Below are 12040 nucleotides of genomic sequence, written 5' to 3'. Positions count from 1 at the left end.
CCTTCAACCATGTGGGTTCTGGGTATTACTAGTAAACACTGTTACTAGCTAAACCATGGTACTGAGGTGGAGTAGTATTTTGTTGTAGCCTCCCAAATAACTGTCAATCTCATTCTGTTTTTCGTCTTCTCCATCTCTGTAAACCCTCTGAATGTTCCTCACTCTGTGTAATATAGAAATCTCCATACACACTTCTTCCGCTGTATGTCTTACATACCTCATCCAGTCCAGGTGAAAACTGTTCATGCTGAGTGTGAGAGTGAGTGAAGGGAGGATGGAGGATGGAGAGCTCAAGGCCAGCTATGCCAGTTCTTGTCTTAGAATAAACTAAACTTGTCTCCATTTCAATTCATTTACAACCCTCTCCATTCCCTACCCCAAGGATTCTACAGTTTTCTAGATCACATTGATGCTGACTCCCCCAAATGAAATTATCTTACACTGTCTGGCAGAATTTCTTGGGCATAAATATATTTAATAAATATTTAAGGGGTTGGGGATTTAGCTCAGCGGTAGAGCACTTGCATAGCAAGCGCAAGGCCCTGGGTTCGGTCCCCAGCTCCGAAAAAAAGAAAAAAAAATTTAATATTGGATTGGATTGAATATAGACAAGCGACATTTAAGCAAAACCAGTTTAAGCAATTTAAATTTTAGTCCATTTCATCAAAAGCTGAGTAGGTGAGTTAGCCTTGATTTTTCTCCCAACATAACTCACTCTCTCTCTCTCTCTCTCTCTCTCTCTCTCTCTCTCTCTCTCTCTCTCTGCTTTTTTCCTCACCTTTTCTGAAAGCCTTAGCCTCATGCTAGGCTAGGAAAAGTCCACACCCACAGACACTGGCCACTCTGTGGACCATGGCTGCTCTTCTTAATTATATTTTAACTGCAGAGCTGGAGTCCACACCCACAGACACTGGCCACTCTGTGGACCATGTCTGCTCTTTTTAATTATATTTTAACTGCAGAGCTGGCTGGTTCTGTATCAACCTGAAACAGGCTGGAGCTATCTGAAAGGAGGGAGCCTCTAATGAGAAAACGCCTCCATATGGTCCAGCTATAGAGCATTTCTTAGTTAGTGATTGATGAAGAAGGGCCCAGCCCATTGTGGGCTCTGTGTCAGCTCCTGCCTCTAAGTTTCTGCCCCTTTTGAGTTCCTGCCCTGGCTTCCTTCAATGATGAAGACATATGGCAGTATAAGCCAAAATAACACTTTCCCTGTACTTGCTTTTAGTCATGGTGTTTCATTATAACAATAGAAACCCTAACATTTCTCCTCCCTTTCCTCCCTCCAACACCTCCATGTCCCCCTCCCCACTCTCCCTCAAATTCATGGCCTCTTCTGTCATCAATTGTTAGTACACACATGCATGTATTTATACATACACACACATGCATGTATTTATATATACACACATGCATGTATTTATTTATATACACACACATGCATGTATTTATATATACACACACATGCATGTATTTACATATACACACATGCATGTATTCATATACACACACATGCATGTATTTACATATACACACATGCATGTATTTATATATACACACATGCATGTATTTATATATACACACATGCATGTATTTATTTATATACACACACATGCATGTATTTATATATACACACACACGCATGTATTTATATATACACACATGTATGTATTTATATATACACACACATGCATGTATTTATATATACACACATGCATGTATTTATTTATATACACACATGCATGTATTTATATATACACACACATGCATGTATTTATATATACACACATACATGTATTTATAGATACACACATGCATGTATTTATATATACACACACATGCATGTATTTATATATACACACACATGCATGTACTTATTTATACACACACATTCCCAAATAGAACATGTTGAATTCATTCTTTCTTTTTTTTTTTTTTTTTTTTTTTGGTTCTTTTTTTTCAGAGCTGGGGACCGAACCCAGGGCCTTGCGCTTCCTAGGCAAGCGCTCTACCACTGAGCTAAATCCCCAACTCCTAACATGTTGAATTCATGTAGTGCTACTTGTAGGTGTGTTTCAGTGCTAACTATTGGGCACTGGACAACCAATTAGAGTACTCATCCCTGGGGTGGGCCAGCCCTCTGCCTCCCAGCTTTACTAAGTAGCTGTAGTTCTTTGTGTAAGCTTGAGGCCTCATGGAATTTCCCTGTCCACTTTGGCATGTCCATTGGTGTCATCCTGGTTCAGCTTACAATTGGGCAGTCATGTCTGTGAGATTTTTGTGGATGTAGTTCCTGTCACTACTAGAAGACACAATCTCCCAGCATTTTGTAATCCTCTGACTCTTTTTTTTTTTTTTTTTTTTTTTTTTTTTTTTTTTTTTGGTTCTTTTTTTTTTTCTGGAGCTGGGGACCGAACTACCACTGAGCGCTCTACCACTGAGCTAAATCCCCAACCCCCCTCTGACTCTTACAATGCTCCCTCAGCCTTAAGTACAAAAGTGACTTGTATCCACTGGGACCAGGCTCCACAACTCTGCATTTTAGTTGGTTGTGTTTTCCCATAGTGGTGCCCAACTGTTGCACAAAGAGGCCTCCTTGCTGAGAAGTGTGGACTACACTTAGCTGTGAGTACAAGGACAGATGGCAGAGGTGTCCCTAGGGATAAGTCTGGTTGAGTGGACTAGTAGCAGTGCCCCAGCAGGACGATTTCAGCCGCAGTGAGTAGTCAGGTTTCCAGGACCAGGAGCAGACTCCTTCTAATTGACAGATCTCCCAGCTTTCCATACGCCTTCTTTGTGATACATACTTGGCATTTTGACTATGATATGTCATGGGACTTTCTTTTCTAGTCTTCTCTGATTGGTATTCTGTGTGTTGCTTCTTGGATTTGTAAGGGTATGTCTTTCCTTAGTTTGGGTAAGCTTTCCTTGTTAAAGTCAGGTCTATGCCATGGCCTTGGAATTCTCCCTATGATTTGAAGGTGTGGAGTTGTTTTGTTTTTAACTTCCTGTGTGTTCTTTCACTCTGTACTTTAAATGTTTTCATGTTCATTGCTTACATGGTCTAGATCTCCTGTTTTACCTTTGAAACATGATATTCTGTCCTCTGTTTGGTTCATTTTACTTGTAAGGCTTCCCTTTGGGTTTTCTAGTTGGGCTGTTGGGTGTTTCAAATCCATCTTCTTTTCAGCTTGAGTCCTTGTCAGTGCCCCATCTCTACTGAGTTCCAATCTCAAGTCCTCACTGGTCCCCATCACTCTTTATTCTATCCATCATCAGTCTCATGTTTGTGTTTTCTTGGCTGTCACTCAGATGTTTATTCTCTTTTAACTTTTTCTCCTTGGCTTTACTGAGCTGTTTCTATCTTCTTTCAACTCCTTGATTTCAGTGAGAAGGCTTCTGACTGCTCATTTGTTTGTCCTAGAGTTCATCTAGGTAATTCACATTGGCAAAACTTCCTGTAGGACTGTTAGGTTTGGGGAGAAGATACTGCCTTGATCTGTCATATTGTTGGTATTCCTGTGATGAGACCAGAGCATGGGACTTCTGTAGGTTGATGTCTTTATACAGGTGAAGGCAGACAAGATAAAATAAGGCCTGTCATTGGATGAGAAAGAAGGGAGCCAGGAACAGAGGTTTTTGAAGGAGAGGAAGAAGCAAGGGAGAAGGAGCTAGGAGAATCAAGATGGAGACAGAGAAGGATGGCCCAGATTTGGGTGGTCTTGAATTGACAAGGTAGTTCAGATAGATTTCTGTAGGCAAATTTATCTTATCTAGGTGGGAGGTTTATATCCTTATCAATTGTTTGTGATTTTATTGTGTGGATGTATTGTGGATTGAGAATTTAACATATAACTTTGATTGTCCAGTTTTGATTTCATTGGGTTGTAGGGAACTGGAGCAGAGTACATGGTAAGGAGCTGTAAAAGGCCAGCCCCATGCTGGACTCCTAGAGCCCTGATTTTACCCGGTAGCTGGTACCAAAGAGTTTGCAGCTAGCAGAGAGCCACAGAAGAGATACTAATTAGAGATAAATTATGGTTAGTGCCATTTCGGCCCACGGGTGCTGGAACTAACACCAGAGTGGCAAGGTACCACACTAGACCACCCAGGTCAGAGAGTACTTGGGGGCAGCAATAATTTAGCCCTAGTTCCTATTGCCCGATGGAGCTGGAACCAGTGAGAGAGCGGCCACCCAAGTTAGAGGGAGCCCAGGAGAGAAGCACAGAGTGGTCAGTGCAGGAACTGATCATGCAGCACCACATTATTTTTTACTGCAACAGACTTCTTTCATTGCTTTTAAGTTAGTTATGGATAGAACAGTGTGAGGGGAAAATAGAAGTAGGACCAGGTTGGGTGGAAAGAGGTTGGAAGTAGCTTGGGTGGAATGCAGTCAGGTGGGCAGATGAGACCGGACTGGTAAACAGGATGTGTGTGCTTCCTGTGTCAAGCTGGGTATATAGGTGCTGACAGAGCTGAGTGAAAAGGATGGATACGATGTGAGAGAATCCTGTGGTATGGCAGATACTGGCTTAACCCTAGAGTTCCTGTGCAGTGAAGGCAGGGAAGTCAAGATTAGGCTTGTACACTTGTTGTGGGACCCATAATCTTGTAGATTATGAAAAAGACATGGATGAAAAGGTCAGGATTAGCCACCAGACTGGACCCTGGAGAAGGATCTGGGAAGTGTACATATGGAGTGGGATAGCAGAGGCAGTGCAAAGTTCCTGAGGGTGTGAAGGTATGGCAGGTCCAGGGAGAAGCCTAGATGTTGACTCAGTTGAAGGAGAATATTGTGGGACTAAGCAAGAACAGAGATTCTGGATCCTGCAGAAGAATCCTGGAGGTCCCTACAAGGTGCACGTGGCCAGACTAGGCATATGCATTCTTATACATTTCTTTCTACAATTTGGTTTTTCATCTAATGATGGCAAGTTTCATTCTCTTACTCCTCCCTACCTAGCCTTAATAGCCACTGGCCTGAGTTTGGAGTTCAGCAGTAATGGTGTTATGTTTCTGTAAAAACTGGAGCAGATGCTTGGGGATAAAATAATGCATTCGTCTCTATATATGGAAAGAACAAAGGAAAACAATCCATTGATTTTGTTATGATTATCTGTTAATATTTGTAAACGTAATTGTCTTAGGGTTTCTGTTGCTGTGAAGAGACACCATGACTACATCAATTCTTCTAAAGAAACACATTAATTTGGGACGGGCCTGCAGTTCAGAGGTTTAGTCCATTATCATAGTGTGAGCATGGTGGCACACAGGCAGGCATGGTGCTGGAGAGGAGTCGAGAGTTCTACATCTGGATCCACAGGCAGCAGGAAGAGAGACACTGGACATGGCTTGAGCTTTGGAAACCCCAAAGCCCACCCCCTAGTTACACACCTCCTCCAACAAGGCCACACCTCCTAAGAATGCCACTCCCTGCTGGCCAACTATTCAAACACATGAGTCTGTGGGGGCCATTCCTATTCGAACCAGCACTAATGACACTGAAGCACACTTCTTCTGTTTATGTTTGTGTGAGTTGAGTGTACATATAAGCGAAATTATTTCTAATAATTCACTTTTGGGAACATACAAAAAGTATACAGGTTAGGGGTTGGGGGTTTAGCTCAGTGGTAGAGTGCTTGCCTAGCAAGCACAAGGCCCTGGGTTCAGTCCCCAGCTCCAAAAAAAAAAAAGAAAAAAAAGAAAAAAGAAAAAAAGTATACAGGTTAAACTGAGTAAATCCAAAGGCTACAGTTAAAATCACTGAACGAAGAAACTAAATCATTCTTACTCACTTGGACTTCTAAGCACCTAAAATATTTTCTGGAAATCAATTAAAGTTTACTGTTCTGGGACTGGAGAGATGCTTGCCACACAGGCCTAAACACATACATGTGATCACCAGAACCCCCACAAAGGAAGAAGCAAACCAACTTCACAGTTTTTCTACCTTTTAATATGCATCCTGGCTCATGGCCCCTACCTCTATCATACACAAACACTAATAACAATAATAACAAAATTTTAGTTTAAAGGGGAATTAAGACCAACTAAACAAGAAGTCTGCCTGAGGCTAAGCTTCAAACTGCATTTAGCAGCAGATGTCTTCACAGGCGATACTTTAACCCTGGTCCATGGTGGGTTTTCATCAATTCATTTAAATGCCTCCCGCAACAAGGCACTCTTACAACATGATGTTCTGTCATTTTCCTTTAGAAAGGAATATGGCGTAAACATTTTAAAAAGGGTTAACTGCGGGTTAAACATTTTAAACATTAAACATTTTAAAAAGGTTAACCGCTGGAGAGATGGCTCAGCGGTTGGGAGCACCCGACTGCTCTTCCAGAGGTCATGAGTTCAATTCCCAGCAGCCACATGGTGGCTCACAGCCATCTGTGAAGAGATCTGATGCCCTCTTCTGGTGTGTCTAAGACAGCTACAGTGTACTTATATATAATAAATGAATAAATAAATCTTTTAAAAAAAAGGGTTAACTGTGTAATCTCTTTTTAAGACTTATTTCTATTCCTATATGTTGAATCTGTCCGTGTGCATAAGCTCATGTGTACATATGCCTGCAGGGCCAGAAGAAGACACTGAGTTCCCTGGCGGTGGGATTCAGGCCATTGTCAGCTGCCCCGTGTGGGTGAGGGGAGAGAAGTCCAACACACACACTCTCACTTTCTTAGCCCTTTATGCAGTCACAGATAATACCTCTTAAAGAATGGACAGGAATTGCCAAGCATGGTAACACTGCCTTCAATCCCAGTATTCAGGAGGCAGAGACAGAGATCTCTGAATTTGAGGCTAGCCTGGTCTATAGAGTGAGTTCCAGGACAGACAAGGCACTTGTCTGTTTAAGAGACACTCTGTCTCCAAAAACAAACAAGTGAACAAAGAATGAATAGGAATAATTAACAGGGCATTTCTAACTAGAGACATTCTCCATGATCATTTCCATTTTCTAATATTGCTAGAGCAAATCTATAATAGTTCATATAATATCTATAATATTCAAAAATTAACACCAGATTTTTGATAGATATTTGCATTTTAACTGACAGTTAAAATGTGAACATTGTCCCCAGTCTGGTCATAGCTTTACTGAACCTTTAAAGATGGGCAATTGCAGCAGCTAGCTGAGGTAATGTAATGCTAAGAAATTCATTAAAATATTTCCAGAATTCTCTAACTTGAGAAAAACAAGGTTTTTTAACAAATTAAAGTTTTGTTTATTTATGTGTTTACTTATTTATATTTTGTGTGCATTGGTGTTTGGCCTGTATGTATGCCTGTATGAGACCATCAGGTCCCCTAGAACTAGAGTGACAGACAGTTGTGAGCCACCATGTGGATAATGGGAATTGAACCCAACTACTCTGGAAGAGCAGTCAGTGCTCTTAACTGGTGAGCCATCTCTCCAGCCCTACCCCACCTCCTTGGGCAGTGTAATAATTTTTCATTTCATATTAAGGTAACAAAAGGAAAACATTTGCTACTTTTTTTATTACTGTAACAAAATACCTGAGGCAAGCTACTTAATAAAGAATTTTATTTGGATATATAATTCTAGAGATGCAAGTCAAGAGACCAAATCTGGTGTTAGCCTTCATTCTAGCTAAGCCCTGAATTGGAATGGAGCACTGTATGGTAAAAGTCTGAGTCCTCAGTAAATTTCTTTTCTAGTTTTTAATTCAAAATGAGATACATACAAGTCACAAGGCAACAATCCTCAGTAATCTTCATGTCCAAGCCTCATCTGATTTTGAGAACATCCAATGTTACCTAAACGTTGGGACCTAAACTCTGGGGCCTGGTAATTGTAAAGTAAATGTTCTTAACCATCTTTTCAGTGCCCTCCTTCCACCTCAGTTGATACAATGTCTCACGTACCTCAGGCTAACCCATAAACGGAGGATGATCCTAAACTTCGGGTCTTCCTGCCCCTGCCCTCTAAATGTTGGGATTACTTTTTTAAAAGAATGAATTATTTATATTAAAAGAAGTGTGTGTGTGTGTGTGTGTGTGTGTGTGTGTGTGTGGTGTATGTGTATGTGTGCCATGTGTGATCAGGTTTCCTTAGAGACAGGAAGGCAGGAGGTATAGGATCCTCTGGAGCAAACGTTCCGGACTCCTGTGAACCCAGGTCCTCTTAAGCACTGAGCATCTCTAGCCCCAAGGCCCAGTCAGGAGATACCACACTCATTATTTGGAATGTGAAATTTTAATAAAAAAATAACTATTAGTAACTTGGCACCTATAATGTCAGCACTCTGGAGTTGGAATTCAATCCTCAGTTGTCTACAGTAAAGCTCCAAGGCTAGGCTGGGCTCCAGGAGGTCCTGTCTGGAGAAAAATGTTAGCTAGTAGCAAATGGTTAACTGTTAAAGTGTGAATTCTTTGAAGTGTCTGTATGTACCAGGCCAACAGCGCGGAAAACTATTGGTGTACCCTGAGCACATTCATCCAGAGCCACTCCTGGATGCAAGTGTTGAAAAGTGAGATGGGGAAAGGGTTGCCCCATGAATGGACTCGAGCCATGTTAGGAACGTGTTGTCTCAGTACGAGGGTCCTGGTCTGTTTGTTTTATCTTGGATCTTGGTTTGCATTTGTTTGTTAATGTTGTGTAGTTAAGAACATGTAAACAAAACTGGGTGCTGATGGTCTTTAATCCCAGCACTTGGGAAGCAGAGGCAGGAGGATGGATCTCTGAGTACAAGACCAGCCTGAATTCCAGGACAGTCAAAGATACACAGGCTTTTCTGTCTGAAAAACCTAAAAAAAAAAAAAAAAAAAAAAAAAAGATAAACAAACAAACATAGTACGCCTCAGCCTTCCTGGGATTCCAGGCATGGACCACCAACTGTGCCTTGAGTGAGTCTGTGCTACAGAATATAAAATGGCATCAGTGTCCTGAGGTGAGGTTCAGACCCCTTGAAAGAGAGGTTGACAATGCAAAAAAGTATGCCACAGGCAGCAGGATGATGCAGACAGAAAAATATTTATGAAGGGAGGGGTGGGGAGTGGACATTCCCTGAGAATAGAACTTGTATCTCCTCGCTAAGTTATGATGGAGCGCTGAATCCAGAGACACTACTTACCTGTGACTGTAGCTCTGCGCTATCCCTCAGCGCCCTCTACTGACAAAGCTCAACATTTCACCAGCTAACAATGGAGAAGGGTTTCTCACGGCTTGGCCAGGCTCCTCCATCACAAAAGGCAGACTTGTAGTACAGACCAGAACTTCTAACTAGCACTTGTGTTACCAATATTTTACACCTCAAATGCTTTTATTTAAAAATATTTTTTCAAAGAATAATGAGAAGAGCATTGCCTCACATTGTTGCAAACATCTTTAAGCCTCACATTACAACAGCTGGATCTTTGCCTCTGCATTGCTTTTGTTTCAATGTTAGTTTGGTTTGAATCCGTGAAGAAACTCTGGCCTTTAGTAGGTATGTAGTTGGGAAGGGAAAGAGTATTTCAATAGACTTTATGTTATGGTGGACAACCAAAACTTGGCAAGTGGTTTTAAAAAGATGAGTGGCAATATGGACATTGAAATATCAATCACATTTTTATACTCAGATACGTTACAGTTCTTTGGTTACATCCCTTTCTTGGTTCTTTTGGGCCTCGGCTAACGGTTGAGAAGTTGCTGCCCTCCTGTCTCAGTCCCCAGTTGCTGGGATAACAGACCTGCACCACCACATTCAGCTATGTTTCTGAGTCATGCAGAGTTTCACTATAAAATGTATATTGGGAAGTTGCTAGTTCGCTCTCAGAAGCCCATACCGCAGTGCTTTCATGCCCAAGGGTTCTTTCCAGCAGCTTCAGTACCTCAGAATCAACTGTAACTCAAAGAAATTGAATGGAAAGTTCCAGAAACAGCTGGTAAGTTTTAAACTGTGAGCTGCTGTGAACAGCATGATGAAATCTCGCTTCTCCTGCTCTCCTGCCTAGGATGTGACTCACCACCTTGGAGGCGTGTCCTCACTGGATATGCTCGCTGCGCATTAGTCACTCAGCCATCTCTGTCAGCAAATGAACTGTGGGGCATGGCACAGCTCTTGTGTTGGAAGAACCCGAATGCCATAGCCTAATGTCCACCCCCAGCCTGAGTCACGCCCTCCACCTCAGCATATTTCATCATGTCATCACAAGGAAGGAACATGTAGCAGGAGTTGTAAGAGGTGACAGTTGCTTTAGTTACTCTTCTTACTGCTGTGGCTACACACTTGACTGAGACAACTTGAAGGAGTAAAGATTTATCGTTTTAGTGCAGTTTCAAGGATCCCAGTCCACCAGTGTGGCAGAGGCTGAATGGTGCTCATGGTGACCTGTGCCTCTGACAACAATCCTTGCCCTGTTGGTGACCAGGAAAGAGAGCACAAACTAGAGCCAAAGCTTGTACAACCAACCTTCGAGACTCCACCCTGAGTGGCCTACTTCTGCCTGATAGGCCACCAATACCGCCAAAAGCTCTACAACCTCAAAATCAATGGCAAACCCGGAGACCAGGTGTTCAAACACAGAAACCTGTGTGGGAGAATTCTCTTTCAACCATAATGGAACAGAAGCAGGTATTAGAGAGGCCACATTTTCATACCTTTTATTATATTGTAGCTAGTTTTTAAAATTTATTTTATGTCCACTGGTGTTTTTCCTGCATGTATGTATGTGAATGGTTTCAGATCCTGTGAGCTCCCATGTGGGTGCTGGAGACTGAACCCGCATCTCTCCAGGTTCCTACACTGTTGTAACTGTTCGATTTTAACATTGACTACTGTTGATCTCTTGCTGTGCCCAGTTTACATAAGGCTTTAGTCTGGGCTAGGAACAGATCACCCAGGAAAAAAGATGTTCTGTGTCTCTCCATAACAGCTCTCTCATGGATGTTAAAACAAAACAAACAAACCAAAAAAACCTACCTCATCCAGGTTGAGTAAGGGTTGCTTACAGGGATGGCAGAGTTTTTCCAAAGCCATTAACACTGTCACCAACCCCTGCCAAACTGATTGACAAACTTCTGCAGAATTGAGCAAACCTGGGATCACACAATGCGCCTCATGCTAAAGCAGGAGAGGTGATCACGGGCTCCTAGAGGTGGGAACTCACACACTCACGTAGACTCCATCCTTGCTTTCATCAGGAACTGTGCTGTCTCAGGCGAACGCCATCTAACTGTGGCTGTTTGCTGCCTCGGAGTTGCTCTGGCCAGGGTTCTACCCTTCCCTCTGCCTATTACATTCTTTATGCCCCCTCCATGCTCCCTGAGAATTGAAGGAGTTGTCTTAGGTTCATATCCTGCTGAGAATAAAGCCCTGAGCCCCAGTTCCTCAAGCACAGATACATATTTACATATAAACACCAATCAAGAGCAATGGCTCCAACCACAAGGAATAAGAATAAAGCCTTCCGGCCTCCTCAGTGTCCACAGCACAGGGCTAAAGGTGCTTAGGGCTAAGCAATCATTTCTTGCTTTTCCAATTCTTTGATAGTGACTGTGGAATCTTCACATTATCCTGGCAATTAAATAATTAAAGCCATATTGCTTTAATTATTACCTTTCACAGATAGAAAGTAAGTAGCACCAGTTTCCATTGTGCCCACCCATGTCCCTGTCTTTCTTTATTGTTGGAGCACTCAGGTAGAGTCCTCTCTGGCTATGGTGTACAGAGTGTGTCCGAGAAGCACTCCCAAGAATGAATGTCTTACTACAAAGGAGATATGACATCTTGGAGTGGAGAGGGAGTTGCCTACCTCAAAATAAGCCTGCTTTCTTTCACTTTCCTGTCCAATCTCTGTATCCGTCTACAGTTGCCGAATGTCATCTGTTTCTGGAAACTGCCTGTGCCCGGTGTTCATGAGCTTCTGTGGTCTAGACACTAGTAATGCAGTCTATACGTTCACGTACACGGATCTTGTTAGAAAAGCAACCGTGAGCGCGCGCGCGCGTGTGTGTGTGTGTGTGTGTGTGTGTGTGTGTGTGTGTGTGTGTGTTGTATGTAATGTAATATCTGCCTCTGGTGCAGGAAGC

The sequence above is a fragment of the Rattus norvegicus genome, chromosome 18 (genome assembly GCF_021556685.1).
Source record: "Rattus norvegicus strain SHRSP/BbbUtx chromosome 18, alternate assembly SHRSP_T2T, whole genome shotgun sequence".
Taxonomy (NCBI): Eukaryota; Metazoa; Chordata; class Mammalia; order Rodentia; family Muridae; genus Rattus; species Rattus norvegicus.
Note: the sequence above shows the minus strand (reverse complement) of the source record.